General features: G+C 40.0%; 1 long non-coding RNA gene across 1 annotated transcript in view; it reads left to right on the forward strand.

The window, feature by feature from the left end:
- The first annotated feature begins 4,635 nt into the window (after nucleotides 1-4,635).
- The window catches only part of LOC128579107 (uncharacterized), a 71,729-nt gene continuing 57,800 nt past the window's right edge, over nucleotides 4,636-18,564 (forward strand). Inside the window, exon 1 of the long non-coding RNA XR_008378043.1 lies at nucleotides 4,636-4,707. This is a non-coding gene — a long non-coding RNA (uncharacterized LOC128579107). The remainder of the gene's footprint in view (nucleotides 4,708-18,564) is intronic.

Genomic DNA, 18,564 nt, shown 5'->3' on the forward strand with positions numbered 1-18,564 from the left:
TTTTATGCTTCCATCTCCCTAAAACAAATAATAGTGTAGAATTAAGGAGACAGGCTTGGTAGCTCACATTTCAAAACCTTTTTTCTTTTCTTTTTTCTTTCTTTTTTAGAATAAGAACAATAGGGTCAGGCTAGAGAGTTGTGGCAGACTGCGTGCCAAAAAGGCACATTCTACCTTTGGCTGCTTAATAGAAATACTGTATCAAGGAGCCATTTTCATGGTGTACCCCCATACTGCCTCCGCTCCCACCTGCACTTTGTAACACACTTGAAGAAACACATCAACGAAGACAAGAGGTGGGGTTTGAGAGGAGACTAAGAATCAACAAGGGTGCCTTAGAAAAATGTGTTAAGAAACTGCAACTATTAGCTTGCAAGTAAAGGCCCAACTCAAGGCAGGAGGCAGTTATGATAGCTGTCTTTACATATTTCAAGTGCCATATGTAAGAGGGATTAGATTGTTCTGTGTGGTCACAAGAACCACGAAAGGAACAATTTGTGAACTTAAAAGTTGAGAAGTTACATTAAGTTTAGGAAGAACTTTATAGTGGTCAAAACCATTGGAAGATGAAATGAAATAGACTGTCTAGGAAAGAAGGAGTTACCAGGACCTGGATGTGTCCTAGCAGAAGTTCCTGGTTGGGTATGTTGTTGAAACTTCTAACAAATGGTGGCTTGAAAGACCTTCCTGCTAATACAAAGGATATAGAATTTGAGGATCTAATTCATTCGTGTAAAATTATTGTCCACCTAGAGACCTATTTTTATGGTCTGATCCCTGAGTGACTCCTGGGACTCACCTCTTTCTTCCACCAATAAAAGGGTTTCCATAACTAGAAGTCTAGGACCTTTGTACTAACCCAGTACTGCTACTAGCTGTTTAATACTGAGAGAATCATTTAATCTTTCCTGTTTCAATTTTTCTTATCTTTATTTGCCTCACCTACCTCATGTGAATTTTGGTGAGTTATGCTTGGCTATCTCAGACATAAGAGTGTCGTAGAAAAGTAAAACAATATGTAAGCATAACTTAAAATGCCTATGATGTTAAGTTTTGTTTAGCAGACACCTGGGACTCCCAATCTTCTCTGACACCTCTCTTATTTCTGGACTCTGTCTGAGCTTTCTTAGAATTTATGGTCTTTTTGTTTGTTTTTGTTTGTTTTGTTCATTTATTTTATAAACCTTTGCTGAGTTACTGTTACATGTTAGGCAATGTACTAGTTACTGTTCTAGCCACCACTGGAAAATAAAACACTGAAGGAAACATTACTATTTTGCTAGGGTATCTGCCTTAATAAAGATCTCTACCAATAAATGAAATGTAATACAAGGCAAAGTATTTGAAAGCCATAAGAGTAAAGGAAATAAAATGCTACAGAAGATCATGGGAGAATGGGAATTCCAAGAGGTTTTGCCAAACATCATCCTAAGAAATCATGGGGCTCTCTTTCTTGTTCCCGAATCTGACGGTACTGGTAGAAAATGATTCTCTTTAAGATTGTAAATTTCTGCATTGTTGCTTAGAAAGTAGTCCAACTCTCCAGCTTCCAATATTTATTCCCTTTGCATCTATTTTTATCTTATAAAGAAATAAAAGTGAAGTTCAGCAAGGTCAAGTACAAGCCATAAATTGTTATGTAAGGCAGAACCCCATCACTGTAACTATCTAGAGTTTCAATGGCTTGTTTCAAAGAGTGATTTATTACAAGCTTGCTTTATTATGTGCTTAATAATGCCCACCCAATAAGATGTTTGCTTTATCCTGGAATCATGCTGACAACTCTTTTACGTGCAGAGATGGTGAAGTTGGTAGAGTATAGGCTGAAAGGAAATTGCAAACACCAGCAAGTAAGTTGTAATCAGTTTCATAAACTCCATTTGAAATTATAGTTAAGTCTTAGAAAACTTTCTATAAAGCAGCTGTCATTGGCTTGTATGTGTGAGAGATCAATTGAAATAATATTGATTGAATGTTCAGTATGTTCTAGGCCCAAGCATTTCATGTGTATCATTTCATTTATGATTACTCTTATTACTCTTATTCCCATTACACAAACATTCCCATTACACAAACAAGGCAACAGTCTTAGACTGATGAAGGAATTTTCTCCAGGGTCACATAGCCAGAGAGTAGCAAAATCAGTTAAAATTTTTTTTTGAACTAGGATTGTATAAAGAAGGCCTACATGAGTAAGAAACAAAATTATGCTTGTACACATACATTCGCATATTTATTTATTTTGAGACAGAGTCCCACCCGCTATGTTGCCCTTGGGTAGAGTACTGTGGTGTCACAGCTCTCAGCAACCTCAAACTCTTGGGGCTTGCGCAATTCTCTTGCCTCAGCCTCCCAAATAGCTGGGACTACTGGCTCCCGCCACAAGGCCTAGGTATTTTTTTTGGTGTAGTTATCACTGTTGTTTTGAACCCATCACCCTCGGTGCATGTGGCTGTTTTGAACCCATCACCCTCAGAGGATGTGGCTGGTGCTGTGACCACTGTGCTACAGGTGCCCACCTGTGCACAAGTATTTAAATGTACTTTCCCCAGATAGTTTTATGTTACTTACAACATATATGTCACTTATTTTATACTTACAAAATAAAATGAAAAAAATAGACAATCAAGGCCACAAGAAGGAAGAATATGCGAACCATGTGAGCTCAACTTGTGATTGGTCATTTATTAAATGTGGAAATCAGAAAAATGTTGGTTGACATCTTTTTAATGCCATTTTACCCACATAACCAACAGTTGTTTTTATTTTTGTAACCCTGCATTATAAAAATTAAATATACTCTAAGAAAGCTATGCAATCATATTTTTAATTTTTTGTAGAGACAGAGTTTCACTTTATTGCCCTCGATAGAGTGCCCTGGTGTCACACAGCTCACAGCAACCTCCAACTCCTGGGCTTAGGTGATTCTCCTGCCTCAGCCTCCCGAGTAGCTGAGACTACAGGCACCTGCCACAACTCCCGGCTATTTTTTCGTTGCAGTTTGGCCGGGGCTGGGATAGAACCCGCCACCCTCGGTATATGGGGCTGGCGCCCTGCTCACTGAGCCACAGGCGCCACCCCATATTTTTAATTTTTGATCACCACCATCATTTAAAATTTCCTGATATTTACTCTCAAATGAGAGTGATAAAATTATTAGAAGTATTTCCAAAAAAGCAAGATACTACATTAAATTTAGTTCTAAGCCTAAGGAGGGTTTCTTTACTTAGCGGTGAGGCTCTATCAATGGAATTTTAATCCTTTGTTTTTCCCAGGAGTGAACAATTTTCTTTTTCTAGAATCTGGCATGCACAAGTGCCTAGTACACCGAACCCTCTCAATAAATGTTCTGCAAAAGAATATTGAGTAATGGTTTATTCTGCAACATAATGACCTCATATAAATATATCATCAATATATCGTAAGTACTAAAAAGAAAAGGTTATCATTCTCCCCTGCGCGCTGCTGCACCTCTGCTTGAGCGACTTTTGTAGCCAGCCGGCGGTCAAGGAGTTCGGGGGTCCTCGGCGCGGATGTCCCTGCGCTGCCAACCCACGCCCAGCCTCACGCGCGCGCTTGGTGAAAGCCTGGAATGGCAACCGTGGGCCGGGCGCCGGCGATGCCTCCCTGGGGGGCAGTGGAGGGAGAGGCAGTGGCGGCGGGATCTTCTCCGGCTGGGGAGGAGGAGGAGGAAGAGGAGGAGAGGGAGGCGTTTTCTGCCCAGTCTGCCGCCAGTTCCAGCAGGCACTGGCACGGGGACACTCCACTCGTTGCTTCTCCGTTATCCAAAGGTGTTTAGAAGACTTACGCCCAGAGTGTGGGATTTACACTTCGTTTTTCTTTCCCGCTTCTTCCCCAAAGCAAGATGGACTCTATTCCCTTTCTCTTTCTCCCTCTGCCTCTGTTTTGTCAGCCTTTAAGATCGACATTTTGTACTAAGAGACGAACTTGATGGTCACCAGAAACAAAGCCAGGGTGGGATCCCTCGCTCTCTTCCTCCCTCTCTGTTTCCTAGCTACCCCCACCCGACCTCACAGACCTGGTGGCCCTGCACTTGTTGCTGTGAGCTCTGGAGAATGTGTTTTCCCGGTCGGTTCCCATCTCCAATCTCGGGATTGTTACCCGGGCCAGGCAAGTTTGGGAGCCGGCTGTGGCCGCCCAGGTCTGCAAGACTGAGAGACTGCGATACCTGGCCCTGCTGCCGCTGCGGTGGCACCTCAAGCCGGCTCTTGGGCAGGGCTGCCTATCGATCAATCGCTATGATTTGATTACTGGTGTATTTGTCCCGGGGACGGTGATCACTTGTGCAACCCTGTGGGTTTTGCGTTTGCAGAATGGATCAACTCTCTGCTTTGTACAAATGGGGAGTAGGAAACGAGGGTGCTGGAGACACCTTGGGATGCCAGCTGGGCTACCCTCCTCCCCACCCCCAGCTTCTGCCCTTTGACTACTGAGAGCTTTGCTTTTCCTGTCCCCACAGTTCTCCAGGGTAGGTAGTGGAGAAAGGGGAGAGGTTGATGGGGAGTAGGACTCAGGATTTCGACACCCCTCTTTCATAGATGTTACAGGACTTGGGACTCTACTGTTGTAAAGCTCTACCATACTGATGACGTACCTTCATTTGATACTTTATACGTCACTATCATATGACAAAGGCTTTGCCACAGTTCATTGTCCTCCCTGTGTACTTTCCATTTGCCTTCCTGGGTAAGTATGCAAACTCTTCATACAGGCAAGCTCGATGACACTAGTAATGACATAGGGGTATTTACTGTTCACACAGAAAAATGATTTATTGGGGTTACAACACCCCAGAAACCTTGTCACACTGAGTTTCCCACAGCAGAAGTCAATTTATGATTCTTAGTGTTTAGATTTTAGCTATGGGTTGTTACTATTTTAAGATAATTTAAATGTTCATTTCATGTTTATAGGTAATTATCATTTCAACAATTTATTTTCAAATAGGCATTTTAATTGATAATGAAATTGTACATGGAGTTGATGATCTGGTGAATTTAATGCTAGGCAATACTATAGAAAGATTACAGTGTATGACAGGAAAGAATTATTAAAAACCCAAGGAAGCATTGTGCAGAGGCTTCTCAAATTATAGTGACTGACATTTGCTTACTCTCTGCCAGGTTCTCTTTCTTGAGTAACTTGTGATGTTTGTAACCGTTACTTGTGAGGTGGGAAAGGGTGGATTGGGAAGTGTAGTAAATCTAGCATTTAATGCACTAGCTTGATTCAAAATTGATCAATTTCCTTCAAAATGTATGTATTTGGAGAAATTAGGAACATTTTAGTAGTCTGTATGATTAATAAGCAATGACTTTGAGATCTTTCTTTTTATTGTTAAATAATTTCTGTGTACATTTGTGAAATCAAGGGGTACAATGTAGTGGTTTCATATACAATCTGAAATATTCTCATCAAACTATTCAACCTAGCCTTTGTGGCATTTTTTTAGTTATTGTATGTGGACATTTGTATTCTGCATTTAGTAGGTTTCTCCTGTACCCATTCTAAGATTCACGGTAGGTGTGGCCCCATACCCTCCATCCACCCTAACCCCCCTTCGTTCCTCTCCCTTGACCCCTTCCCCATATTTGTGTGCTATACTTGGGTAATAGCGTTCATATGAAAGCTATAAATTAGCTTCATAGTAGGGCCGAGTACATTCGATACTTTTTCTTCCATTCTTGAGATACTTTGCTAAGAAGAATATGTTCCAGCTCCATCATGTAAACGTGAAAGAGGTAAAGTCTCCATATTTCTTTAAGGCTGCATAATATTCCATGGTATACATGTACCACAATTTGCTAGTCCATTCGTAGGTGGATGGCACTTGGGCTTCTTCATGACTTAGCAATTATGAATTGGGCTGCAATAAATATTCTGGTACAGATGTCTTTCTTATGTTGTGATTTTTGGTCTTCTGTGTATAAACCTAGTAAAGGAATTATAGGATTGAATGGCAGGTATATTTTTAGGTGTCTAAGTATTCTCCAAACATCCTTCCAGAAGGGACATATTAGTGTGTTTTTGTGGGAACCAGCAGTGTAGAAGTGTGCCCTTTTCTCCACATCCATGCCAACATCTTGGTTTTGGAATTTTGTTAAGTGGGCTACTCTTACTGGGGTTAGGTGATATCTCAAAGTAGTTTTGATCTGCATTTCTCTGATGAATAAAGATGATGAGCTTTTTTTCATGTGTTTGTACATGTGTCTGTCTTCTTTAGAGAAGTTTCTCTTCAAGTCCCTGGCCCACCCTGAAATGGGGTCATGTGTTCTTTTCTTGCAAATACATTTGAGTTCTCTGTGGATTCTGGTTATTAGACCTTTATCGGAGGTATAACCTTCAAATATTTTCTCCCATCTGAGGGCTGTCTGCTTGCTTTACTCACTATGTTCTTGGCTGTGCAGAAGCTTTTTAGTTTGATCAGGTCCCAGTAGTGTATTTTTGATACTGCTTCAATTGCCTGGGGAGTCCTCCTCCTAAAATATTCACCCAGGCTGATTCCTTCAAGAGTTTTCCCTGCACTTTCTTCAAGTATTTTTATAGTTTCATGTCTTAAGTTTAAATCTTTTATCCAGTGAGAGTCTATCTTGGTTAATGTTGAAAGGTGTGGGTTCAGTTTCAGTCTTCTGCAGGTTGCCAGCCAGTTTACCCAGCACCATTTGTTAAATAGGGAATATTTTCCCCACTGAATGTTTTTAATTAGCTTGTCAAAGATCAAATAACGGTAAGTAGCTGCATTCATCTCTTGGTTCTCTATTCTGTTCCAGACATCTGCTTCTCTGTTTTTGTGCCAGTACCATGCTGTTTTGATCACTATGGATTTATAGTACAGTCTCAGGTCGGTAGCATGATTCCTCCTGCTTTGTTTTTATTTCTGAGTAATGTTTTGGCTATTTGTGTTTTTTTTTCTATATAAAACAAAGTATTATTTTTTCAAGATCTTTAAAATATGACAATGGAGCTTTGATAAGAATTGAGTTAAAAATTATATATTGCTTTGGGTACTATAGACATTTTAACAATGTTGATTCTTGCCAGCCAAGAGCATTGTATGTTTTTCCATTTGTTAAGATCTTCCTCGATTTCTTTTCTTAGAGTTTCATAGTTTTCTTTAAAGAGATCTTTCATGTCCTTTGTTAGATAAACTCCCAAATATATCATCTTCTTTGGCACTACTGTGAAAGGAATAGAGCCCTTGACTGTATTTTCGGCTTGGTTATTGTTGGTATATATAAAGGCTACAGATTTATGGATGTTGATTTTGTAGCCTCAGACATTGCTGTATTCCTTGATCACATGTAAAATTTTTCTAGTACAATCCCTAGTGTTTTCCAGATACACGATCATGTCATTTGCAAAGAATGAAAGTTTGATCTCTTCTAATCCTATGTGGGTACCCTTGATCATCATTTCTTGCCTAACTGCAGTGGCTAAAACTTCCATTAAAATGTTAAAGAGCAATGGAGACAATGGACAACCTTGCCTGGTTCCTGATCTAAGTGGAAATGATTTCAATGTAACTCCATTCAATACGATATTGTCGGATGAGAGACATGATGGCAGACTGAATCCAGCTTTCAACAGAGGCTCCCGTCAAGAAGGACAGTTAAGGGGCAGGAATTTAGTAAGTATCGTGGTGGATTTGAGCCACACCAAGAGAGCAGGATGAAGAACGCACATCAACACCGCTGAGGCAAGCTGTGATCACAAGGATGCAAACAAAAGGTACAAAATCCACCACCAAGTGGAAGGGAGTCCCCCTCCCCCATGAGACCGGCTCAAAAGCCCCACAATTAAGCAAACGGGCAGAAATTAAAGGCCCTCCCACTACACTCCACGGGAGAGACCTTCTAAAAACTGGACCTACCTCCCCTACTAGGGTGCCATGGTGTTCTCCTGCCGTGCATAAAACTGTATAAAAGTTTAAAAAGCCTTTGCCGACAACCCTGAATCCCCAACACTCCCCTCCCGCTCACTGAGGTCTGAAGGCCTGTCTCCCAGGAGTTTGGATTCTTGGGTGATTTCTCAAGGGGAGTGGACTGTCCCCGAGCTGCAACTGGTCAGCGCTGACTCTGAGGCATGCGAGTGTGGAGAGGGCACTGGGCTGACTGGGAGTCACACCTCGGCGGCACTTCCCTGTGGTGCGGTGCAGCAGCCCTCCCCGTGCATCAATATGGCTAGGCATAAAACTGAATGAAGCTCTAGCTTCACCGCTGAGCTCTCAGCACTCCCCCCCTCTCTCACTTGGGGTCTGTGAGCCTGTCCCCCAGGAGTTCGGATCCTTGGGTGATTTCTCGAGGGGAGTTCACAGTGCTTGAGCCGCGACTGGCAAGTGCTGACTCTGAGACACACGAGTGAGGATAGGGAACTCGAGGAGAGGGCACTCGGCTGAGGGAGAGTCACACATTGGCTGCACTTCCCTGCGGTGCGGTGCAGCAGGTCTCCCAGGGCAACAATACAGCCAGGCATAAAACTGAATGAAACTCCAGCTTCCCCTCACTCTCACTCGGGGGTTGGGGGCCTGCCCCCCAGGAGTCCAGATTCTTGGGAGATCTCTCAAGGGGTGTGGACAGAGCATAAACTGCGGCTGGTCAGTGCTGACTCTGGGGCGCGAGACAGAGGAGAAAAGGGTCGGCTGGGTGCCCACACAAGAGTGGCGGTTCCTGGAGGCAAATCAACAGCCTTTTTTTTTTTTTTTTAACAGTAAAACGGCTCACTTCTGGATATTCTGAAGCCACACCCACTGTCTCCCTGGGCAACCAGAGGAGGCCACCAGTGAGCAAAGGATTTTCCTGACAGTGCTCACACACCCGGGAAGCTTCCAGGGCAGGGCCGACACAGAGAGGTAATTGGACACAAACCACCATCAGCAAAGACATTTGAACTCAGAACAGCCCGTCTTCTGTAGGTGATTTTAGCAGAAACAGAGGCAGAACCCCACAAAGTTGTCCTGTTCTGTTCTGTTAGCAACATCAATCAGGGACGGGGCTAAGCCTGAGTGAACACCTCCCTCCCACCACCTGCATCAAGCACTCAAAGATGTCAGGCCCCATCTCCTCCTGCTAGATAGTGGCAAACTGCAGGGGCCTGGCAGACTTCCTTGCAATTCAGGCAGGTGCAAACCCCTGGAGTATCTGTTCACTACAGGCAAATGAGTTAGCCATCTGCAGAGATACCAGTGACGGGGTCCGATGGAGGGGCAAAGAGGGGAAGGAGACATCAACCTTCCCAGACTGATCTATATGCGAGGTGGCTCCTCCTGACTCCACGCAGCACTGGAGTAAGCCATATCAGAGAAGTCACCAGACCCCTGTGATCCAGTTCCCAGAGACCTCTTGAACTTTCCCACCCGAGACAGGTGCTGATTGAGACAATCGATTTGGACCCCTTTAACTGAAATAATAGACTGAGGAATTTTCAGGCAGTGCCCTGGGTATGCAGTTGTAGGAAGGTATGATTTTCCTTTTCCAACTGGTGCCAGAGGTGGGTGGGCGGGGTGAATTATTTGCTGGTTTTTCCACACACCTGAGACTTCAAGCCAGAGTAAATGTTACAATAGGATCGAACAGAAACCAGCTGAAAACAAGACAGAACCACTTAGCCCCACCACACAAGACAGGCCCCCAGTTTCTCAGGCCACAACACTGTGCAGGCCCTCAATGAAGACCCAGGGGAAAAATCAAAGGGAGTAACATAACCATAGAGTGGAATCAGCGGAAAAACTCTGGTAACATGAATAACCAGAATAGATCAACACCCCCCCCCAAGAAAAGATACGGCAGATGTGATTGAAGATCCCATTCATAAACAACTGGCTGAGATGTCAGAAATCGAATTCAGAATTTGGATTGCAGATAAGATTAATAAAATGGAATTAGGAATTCGAGGAGAAATTCAAAAGTTGTCTCAAGAATTTAACGAATTTAAAGACAAAACCACCAACTAACCACTTGCTTCAGTTTAGACACACTGAAGCAAGAATTTACAGCCCTCAAAGATATTAAAAATACAGTAGAATCCATCAGCAACAGAATGGAGCAAGCAGAAGAAAGGATTTCTGACATTGAAGATAAAGTCTTTGAACGCTCCCAATCTCTCAAAGAGGAAGAGAAATGGAGAGCAAAAACGGACCACTCACTCAGAGAACTCTCAGACATTTCGAAGAAAAGCAATATACGAATAATTGGGATTTCTGAGAAAGATGAAGTGGCCTCGAAGGACACAGAGGCCCTTCTGCATGAAATTATGAAAGAAAATTTTCCAGACATGCTTAGAGAATCTGAAATTCAGATAGCAGACAGCTTCAGAACCCCAGCATGATTCAACCCCAATAAGTCATCCCCCAGGCATATCATAATTAGCTTCACTAAAATTAACATGAAAGAGAGACTCTCAAAGCAGCCCGGTGAAAGAAAACTATTACATACAAAGGAAAGAATATTAGAATAATTGCAGATCTTTCTGCTGAAACTTTTCAAGCCAGAAGAGGGTGGTCATCAACTTTTAATCTCCTAAAGCAAAATAACTTTCAACCCAGGATCTTGTATCCAGGTAAACTGAGTTTCATTTATGATGGAAAAATTAAATACTTCAATGACATTCATATGTTGAAAAAATTTGCCATAAGTAAACCAGCTCTTCAGGATATTCTCAGACCTATCCTCCACAATGACCAACCCAATCCTATACCACAAAAGTAAACTCACTCATAAATTTCGTATCAAACTCCAACTTCCACACTGGCGAAAGGACTAAAAATGTCCACTGGACCTTTGAAAAACTCGATACCCAAAATTCCACCAGACTTATCAATACTCTCCATCAATGTGAATGGCTTAAACTGTCCTCTAAAGAGGCATAGGTTAGCTGACTGGATACAAAAACTCAAGCCAGATATTTGTTGCATACAAGAGTCACATCTCAACTTAAAAGACAAATACAGACTCAGGGTGAAAGGATGGTCATCCATATTTCAGGCAAATGGTAATCAGAAAGAACAGGTGTTGCAATTTCATTTGCACATACAGTAGGCTTTAAACCATCAAAAGTAAGGAAGGACAAGAATGGTCACTTCATATTTGTTAAGGGTAATACTCAATATGATGAGATCTCAATTATTAATATCTATGCACCCAACCAGAATGCACCTCAATTTATAAGAGAAACTCTAACAGACATGAGTAACTTGATTTCCTCCAGCTCCATAATCGTCAAAGATTTCAACACTCCTTTGGCAGTATTGGATTGATCCTCCAGCAAGAAGCTGAGCAAAGAAATCTTAGATTTAAACCTAACCATCCAATATTTAGATTTAGCAGACATCTACAGAACATTTCATCCCAACAAAACTGAATACACATACTTCTCATCAGCCCATGGAACTTACTCCAAAATTGACCACATTTTAGGTCACAAGTCTAACGTCAGTAAATTTAAAGGAATAAAAATTATTCCTTGCATCTTCTCGGACCATCATGGAATAAAACTTGAATTGAGTAACAATAGGAATCTGCATACTCATACAAAAACACGGACGTTAAATAACCTTATGCTGAATGATAGCTGGTCAGAGATGAGATTAAGAAAGAAATCGCCAATTTTTTGGAAAAAAACGACAATGAAGACACAAACTATCAGAACCTCTGGGACACCGCAAAGGCAATTCTAAGAGGGAAATTTATACTCCTGCAAGTATTCCTCAAGAGAACGGAAAGGGAGGAAGTTAACAACTTAATGGGACCACTCAAGCAACTGGAAAAGGAAGAACATTCCAACCCCAAACCCAGTAGAAGAAAAGGAATAAACAAAATTAGAGCAGAATTAAATGAAATTGAAAACAAAAGAATAATAAAACACATCAATAAATCAAAAAGCTGTTTTTTTGAAAAGGTCAACAAAATAGATAAACCTTTGGCCAACCTAATCAGAAAAAGTAAAATCTCTAATTTCATCAATCAGAAATAAAGACGAAATAACCACAGACTCATCAGAAATCCAAAAAATCCTTAATGAATATTACAAGAAACTTTATTCTCAGAAATACGAAAATCTGAAGGAAATAGACCGATACTTGGAAGCACGCCACCTTCCAAGACTTAGCCAGAATCAAGTGGAAATGTTGAACAGACCTATATCAAGTTCAGAAATAGCATCAACTATGCAAAACATCCCTAAAAAGAAAAGCCCACAATTTTTTGATTCATTCGTGGATTGATGGGCACTTGGGCTTTTTCCATGACTTAGCAATTATGAATTATGAATAGCAATAAATATTCTGATACAAATATCTTTGTTATGGTGTGATTTTTGGTCTTCTGGGTACAAGCCCAGTAGGGAGATTACATGATTCAATGGCAGATCTATTTTTAGATCTCTAAGTGTTCTCCATATCTCTTTCCAAAAGGAATGTATTAATTTGCATTCCCACCAGCAGTGCAAAAGTGTTCCCTTTTCTCCACATCCACGTCAGCATCTCTGGTCTTGGGATTCTGTGATATAGGCTAGTCTCACTTGAGTTAGATGATATCTCAAAGTAGTTTTGAAACTAATGTAGGACTTTCACATGAAAGCTATATCCCAGTTATAAATTAAGTATAGGGAGAAAGCAGAAAGGGAGGGGTGGGCGGGGGGGAGGGAGGGGAAAGGAGGGGGATTAATGGGATTACACCTGCGGTGCATCTTACAAGGGTATATGTGAATCCTAGGAAATATGGAACGTAAAGGTCTTAGCAAAATAACTAAGAAAATGCTACAAAAGCTATGTTAACTAATGTGATGAAAATGTGTCAAACGATCTATGAACCAAGTGTATGGTGCCCCACGATCATAGTAATGTACACAGCTATGGTTTAATAAAAATAAAAAATAAATAAATAAATAAAAAGAAAAACACAGGACCAGATGGTTTTACGTCAGAATTCTACCAAACTTTTAAAGAGGAATTAGTACCTATATTACTCAACCTGTTCCAAAAGGTAGAAAAAGACGGAACACTACCCAACACGTTCTATTAAGCAAACATCACCCTGATCCCAAAACCAGGAAAGACCCAAGAAGAAAAGAAAATTATAGACCAATATCACTAATTAATATAGATGCAAAAATATTCAACAAGATTCTAACAAACAGAATCCAGCAACACATCAAACAAATTATACATCATGACCAAGTTGGTTTTATCCCAGAGTCTCAAGGCTGGTTCAATATACGTAAATCTATAAATGTAATCCAGCACATAAACAAATTAAAAAACAAAGACCATATGATTCTCTCAATTGATGCAGAAAAAGCTTTTGATAATATCCAGCATCCCTTCGTGATCAGAACACTCAAGAAATTGGTCTAGAAGGGGCTTTTCTTAAACTGATAGAGGCCATCTACAGCAAACCCACAGCCAATATCATATTGAATGGAGTTAAATTGGAATCATTTCCACTCAGATCAGGAACCAGACAAGGCTGCCCTTTGTCTCCATTGCTTTTCAACATTGTAATGGAAGTTTTAGTCACTGCAATTAGGGAAGAAAAGGTGATCAAGGGTATCCATATAGGGTCAGAAGAGATCAAAATTTTGCTCTTTATAGATTATATGATTGTGTATCTGGAAAACACTAGGGACTCTACTCAAAACTCCTAGAAGGGATCAAGGAATACAGCAGTGTCTCAGGTTACAAAATCAACATGCATAAATCAGTAGCCTTTATATACACCAACAACAGTCAAGTTGAAAAAGCAGTGAAGGACTCTATCCCATTCACAGTAGTGCCAAAGAAGATGAAATATTTGGGAATTTACCTAACAAAAGACGTGAAAGATCTCTATAAAGAGAACTATGAAACTCTAAGAAAAGAAATAGCTAAAAACGGTAACAAATGGAAAAACATACCATGCTCATGGCTGGGAAGAATCAATATTATCAAAATGTCCATACTACCCAAAGCAATATACAATTTAAACGCACTCCCTATTAAAGCTCCACAGTCATATTTTAAAGACCTTGAAAAAACAATACTTCGTTTCATATGGAATCAGAAAAAACCTCGAATAGCCAAGAAATTACTCAGAAATAAAAACAAAACAGGAGGAATCACACTACCAGACCTCAGACTTTACTACAAATCGATAGTGATCAAAACAGCATGGTACTGGCAGAAAAACAGAGAAGAAGATATCTGGAATAGAATAGAGAACCAAGAGATGAATCCAGCTACTTACCACTATTTGATCTTTGACAAGCCAAATAAAAACATTCACTGAGGAAAAGATTGCCTATTTAACAAATGGTGCTGGGTGAACTGGCTTTCAACATGCAGAAGACTGAAATTGGACACACTCCTTTCACCATTAACTAAGATAGACTCTCATTGGATTAAAGATGTAAACTTAAGACATGAAACTATAAAAATACTAGAGGAGAGTGCATTGAAAACCCTTGAAGAAATTGGTCTGGGCAAGTGTTTTATGAGTAGAACCCCCAGGGCAATTGAAGCAGCTTCCAAAATAGACTACTGGGACTTGATCAAACTAAAAAGCTTCTGCACAGCCAAGAACACAGTAAGTAAAGCAAACAAACAGCCCTCAGAATGGGAGAAGATATTTGCAGGGTATATCTCTGACAACGGTTTAATAACCAGAATCCACAGAGAACTCAAACGCATCAGCAAGAAAAAAACCAGGGATCCCATCGCAGGCTGGGCAAGGGATTTGAAGAGAAACTTCTCTGAAGAAGACAAGCGCACGGCCTTCAGACATATGAAAAAATGCTCATCATCTTTAATCATCAGAGAAATGCAAATCAAAACTACTTTGAGATATCACCTAACTCCAGTGAGACTAGCCTATATCACAAAATCTCAAGACCAGATATGTTGGCGTGGATGTGGAGAAAAGGGAACACTTTTGCACTGCTGGTAGGAATGCAAATTAATACATTCCTTTTGGAAAGAGATAGGGAAACACTCAGAGATCTAAAAATAGATCTGCCATTCAATCCTGTAATTCCTCTGCTGGGCATAAACCCAGAAGACCAAAAATCACAACATAACAAAGATATTTGTACCAGAATGTTTATTGCAGCCCAATTCATGATTGCTAAGTCATGGAAAAAGCCCAAGTGCCCTTCGATCCACGAATGGATTAATAAATTGTGGTATATGTACACCATGGAATATTATGCAGTCTTAAAGAAAGATGGAGACTTTACCTCTTTCATGTTTACCTGGATGGAGCTGAAACATATTCTTCTTAGTAAAGTATCTCAAGAAAGGAAGAAAAAATACCCAATGTACTCAGTCCTACTATGAAACTAATTTGGGGCTCTCACATGAAAGCTATAACCCAGTTACAACCTAACAATAGGGGGAAGTGGGAAAGGGAGGGGAGGGAGGGGGGTAGTGGGTAGAGGGAGGGGGATCGGTGGGATCATACCTGTGGTGTTTCTTACAGGTGTATTTGCGAAACTTGGTAAATGTAGAATGTAAATGTTTTGGCACAGTAACTGAGGTAATGCCAGGAAGGCTATGTTAACCATTGTGATGAAAATGTGTCAAATGGTCTATGAAGCGAATGTATGATGCCCCATGATCATATCAATGTATACAGTTATGGTTTAATAAAAAAATAATAATCAAAATATATGATATTGTCTGTGGGTTTGCTGTAGATGACCTCTATCAGTTTATGAAATGTCTGTTCTATAACAATTTTCTTAAGTGGTCTTTATTTTTTAGTTTGTTTATGTGCTGAATTATATTTATAGATTTATGTATATTGAACCAGCCTTGAGACACTGGGATAAATCCCACTTGGTCATGGTGTATAATTTTTTTGATGTGTTGTTGGATTCTGTTTGTTAGGACCTTATTGAGTATTTTTGCATCAATATTCATTAGTGATATTGGTCTATAATTTTCTTTTCTTGTTGGGTCTTTCCACTGGTTTCTGGATCAAGGTGATGTTTGCTTTGCAGAATGTGTTGGGTAGTATTCCTCTTTTTCTATATTTTGGAAGAGGTTTAGTAATATAGGTACTATTTCTTCTTCAAAGGTTTGGTTAAATTCTGATGTAAAGCCATCTGGTCCTGGTCTTTTCTTTTTAGGGAGATTTTGTATAATTGATGCTATTTCAGAACTTGATATAGGCCTGTTCAACGTTTCCACTTTCTTCTGGCTAAGTCTTGGTAGGTGGCATACTTCCAAGTATTGGTTGATTTCTTTCAGATTTTCATATTTCTGAGAGTAAAGTTTCTCGTAATATTCATTAAGGATTTTTTTTGAATTTCTGAGGGGTCTTTACCATTTCTGATTGATGAAATTAGAGATTTTACTCTTTTTATCCTGGGTAGGTTGGCCAAAGTTGTATCTATTTTATTAACCTTTTCAAAAAGCCAACTTTTGGATTTATTGATCTGGTGTATAATTCTTTTGTTTTGAATTTCATTTAATTCTGCTCTGATTTTCGTTATTTCTTTTCTTCTTCTTGGTTTGGGGTTGGAATGTTCTTCCTTCTCCAGTTGCTTGAGATATCCCATAAAGTTATTAACTTCCTCTCTTTCCTTTTTCTTGAGGATGGCTTGCAGTGCTGTAAATTTCCCTCTTAGGACTCCCTTTGCAGTATCCCAGAGGTTCTGATAATTTGTGTCTTCAATGTTGTTTTGTTCCAAAAACTTAGTGATTTCCTTCTTAATCTCTCCTATAAGCCATCTATCCTTCAGCATAAGGTTATTTAGCTTCCATGTTTTTGTATGGGTATGCAGATTCCTGTTGTTTTTGAGTTCAACTTTTATTCCATGATGGTCTGAGAAGATGCAAGGGATAATTTCTATATTTTAAAATTTCCTGAATTTAGATTTGTGGCCTAGGATGTGGTTGATTTTGGAGTATGTTCGGTGGGCTGATGAGAAGAATGTGTGTTCAGTTTTGTTGGGATGAAATGTTCTGTAGATGTCTTTTAAGTCCAGATATTGAATGGTTACATTTAAATCTAAGATTTCTTTGCTTAGCTTCTTTCTGGAGGATCTATCCAGCACTGTTAAAGAGGAGTTAAAATCTCTAACTACTATGGAACTGGAGGAAATCAAGTTGCTCATGTCTTTTAGAGTGTCTCATAAATTTAAGTGCATTCTGGTTTGGTGCATAAATATTAATAATTGAAATCTCATCATATTGGGTATTACCTTTAAGAGATATGAAGTGTCCACCCTTATCCTTCCTTATTTTGGTTGGTTTAATGCCTATTGCGTCTGCAAATAGGATTGCAATGGCTGCTTTTTCTGCTTTCCATTTGCCTGGTGTATAGATGATCATCCCTTCAACTTTTGTCTACATTTGTCTTTTAATGTAAGATCAGATTCTTGTATGCAGCAGATATATGACTTGAGTTTTTGTGGACAGTCAGCCAACCTGTGCCTCTTTAGAGGACAATTTAAACCATTCACATTAATTGAGAATATTGATAAGCCTTTCGAGAGTCTGGTGGACATTTTTAATCCTTTTGTGACTGGAAGTTGGAATTTGATCAAAATTTTCTGGGTGGGTTTACTTTTGTGGTGGAGGATTATGCTGCTCTTTATGGAGGATTGGTCTGAGAATATCCTGGAGGGCTGGTTTAGTTGTGGCAAGATTTCTTCAACATGTGAATGTCATTAAAATATTTAATTTCTCTGTCATAAATGAAATGCAGTTTAGCTGGGTACAGGATACTGGGTTGTAAGTTATTTTGTTTTAGGTGATTAAAATTTGATAACCATCCTCTTCTAGCTTGAAAGGTTTCAGCAGAGAGATCTGCAGTTATTCTAATATTCTTCCCCTTGTAGATGATGGTTTTCTTTCATCTGGCTGCTTTCAGAATTTTCTCCTTTATATTAACTTTAGTGAAATTCATTATGCTGTGTCTGGGGGATGTCTTATTCGGGTTGAGTCGTGCTGGAGTTCCGAAACTGTCTGTTGTTTGAATTTCAGAATCACTTGGCATGTCTGGAGCCTTCTCTTTCTTTCTTTTTCTTTTTTTTTTTCCAGTTTTCTGGCCAGGGCTAGGTTTGAACCTGCCACCTCTGGTATATGGGGCCGGCGCCCTACCCCATTGAGCCACAGGCGCCACCTGGAATATTCTTATTCATAATCTCATGGAGAAGAGATTCTGTGCCTTGTGAAGCCACTTCATCACTTTCGGGGATCCCTATAAATGAATATTGGTTATCCCAGAGGTCTCTGAGAGAGTGATCTGTTTTTGCCCTCCATTTCTCTTCCTCTTTGAGAGTTTGAGAGCATTGGAAAGCTTTGTCTTCGATGTCAGAAATCCTTTCTTCTGCTTGCTCCATTCTGTTACTGTGGGATGCTACTATGTTTCTCAGATCTTTGAGGGCTGCAACTTCTTGTCTCAATGTGTCAAAATCTTTGGTCACTTGGTCTTTGAATTCATTGAAATCTTGTGACATCTTTTGGATTACTGCTTGGAATTCTAATTCAATCTTATTTGCTATCAGATTCTGAATTTGATTTCTGACATCTCAGCTACATTTTTGTGCATGGGTTCTTGTGCTGTG

This window comes from Nycticebus coucang, chromosome Y (genome assembly GCF_027406575.1).
Source record: "Nycticebus coucang isolate mNycCou1 chromosome Y, mNycCou1.pri, whole genome shotgun sequence".
Lineage (NCBI taxonomy): Eukaryota > Metazoa > Chordata > Mammalia > Primates > Lorisidae > Nycticebus > Nycticebus coucang.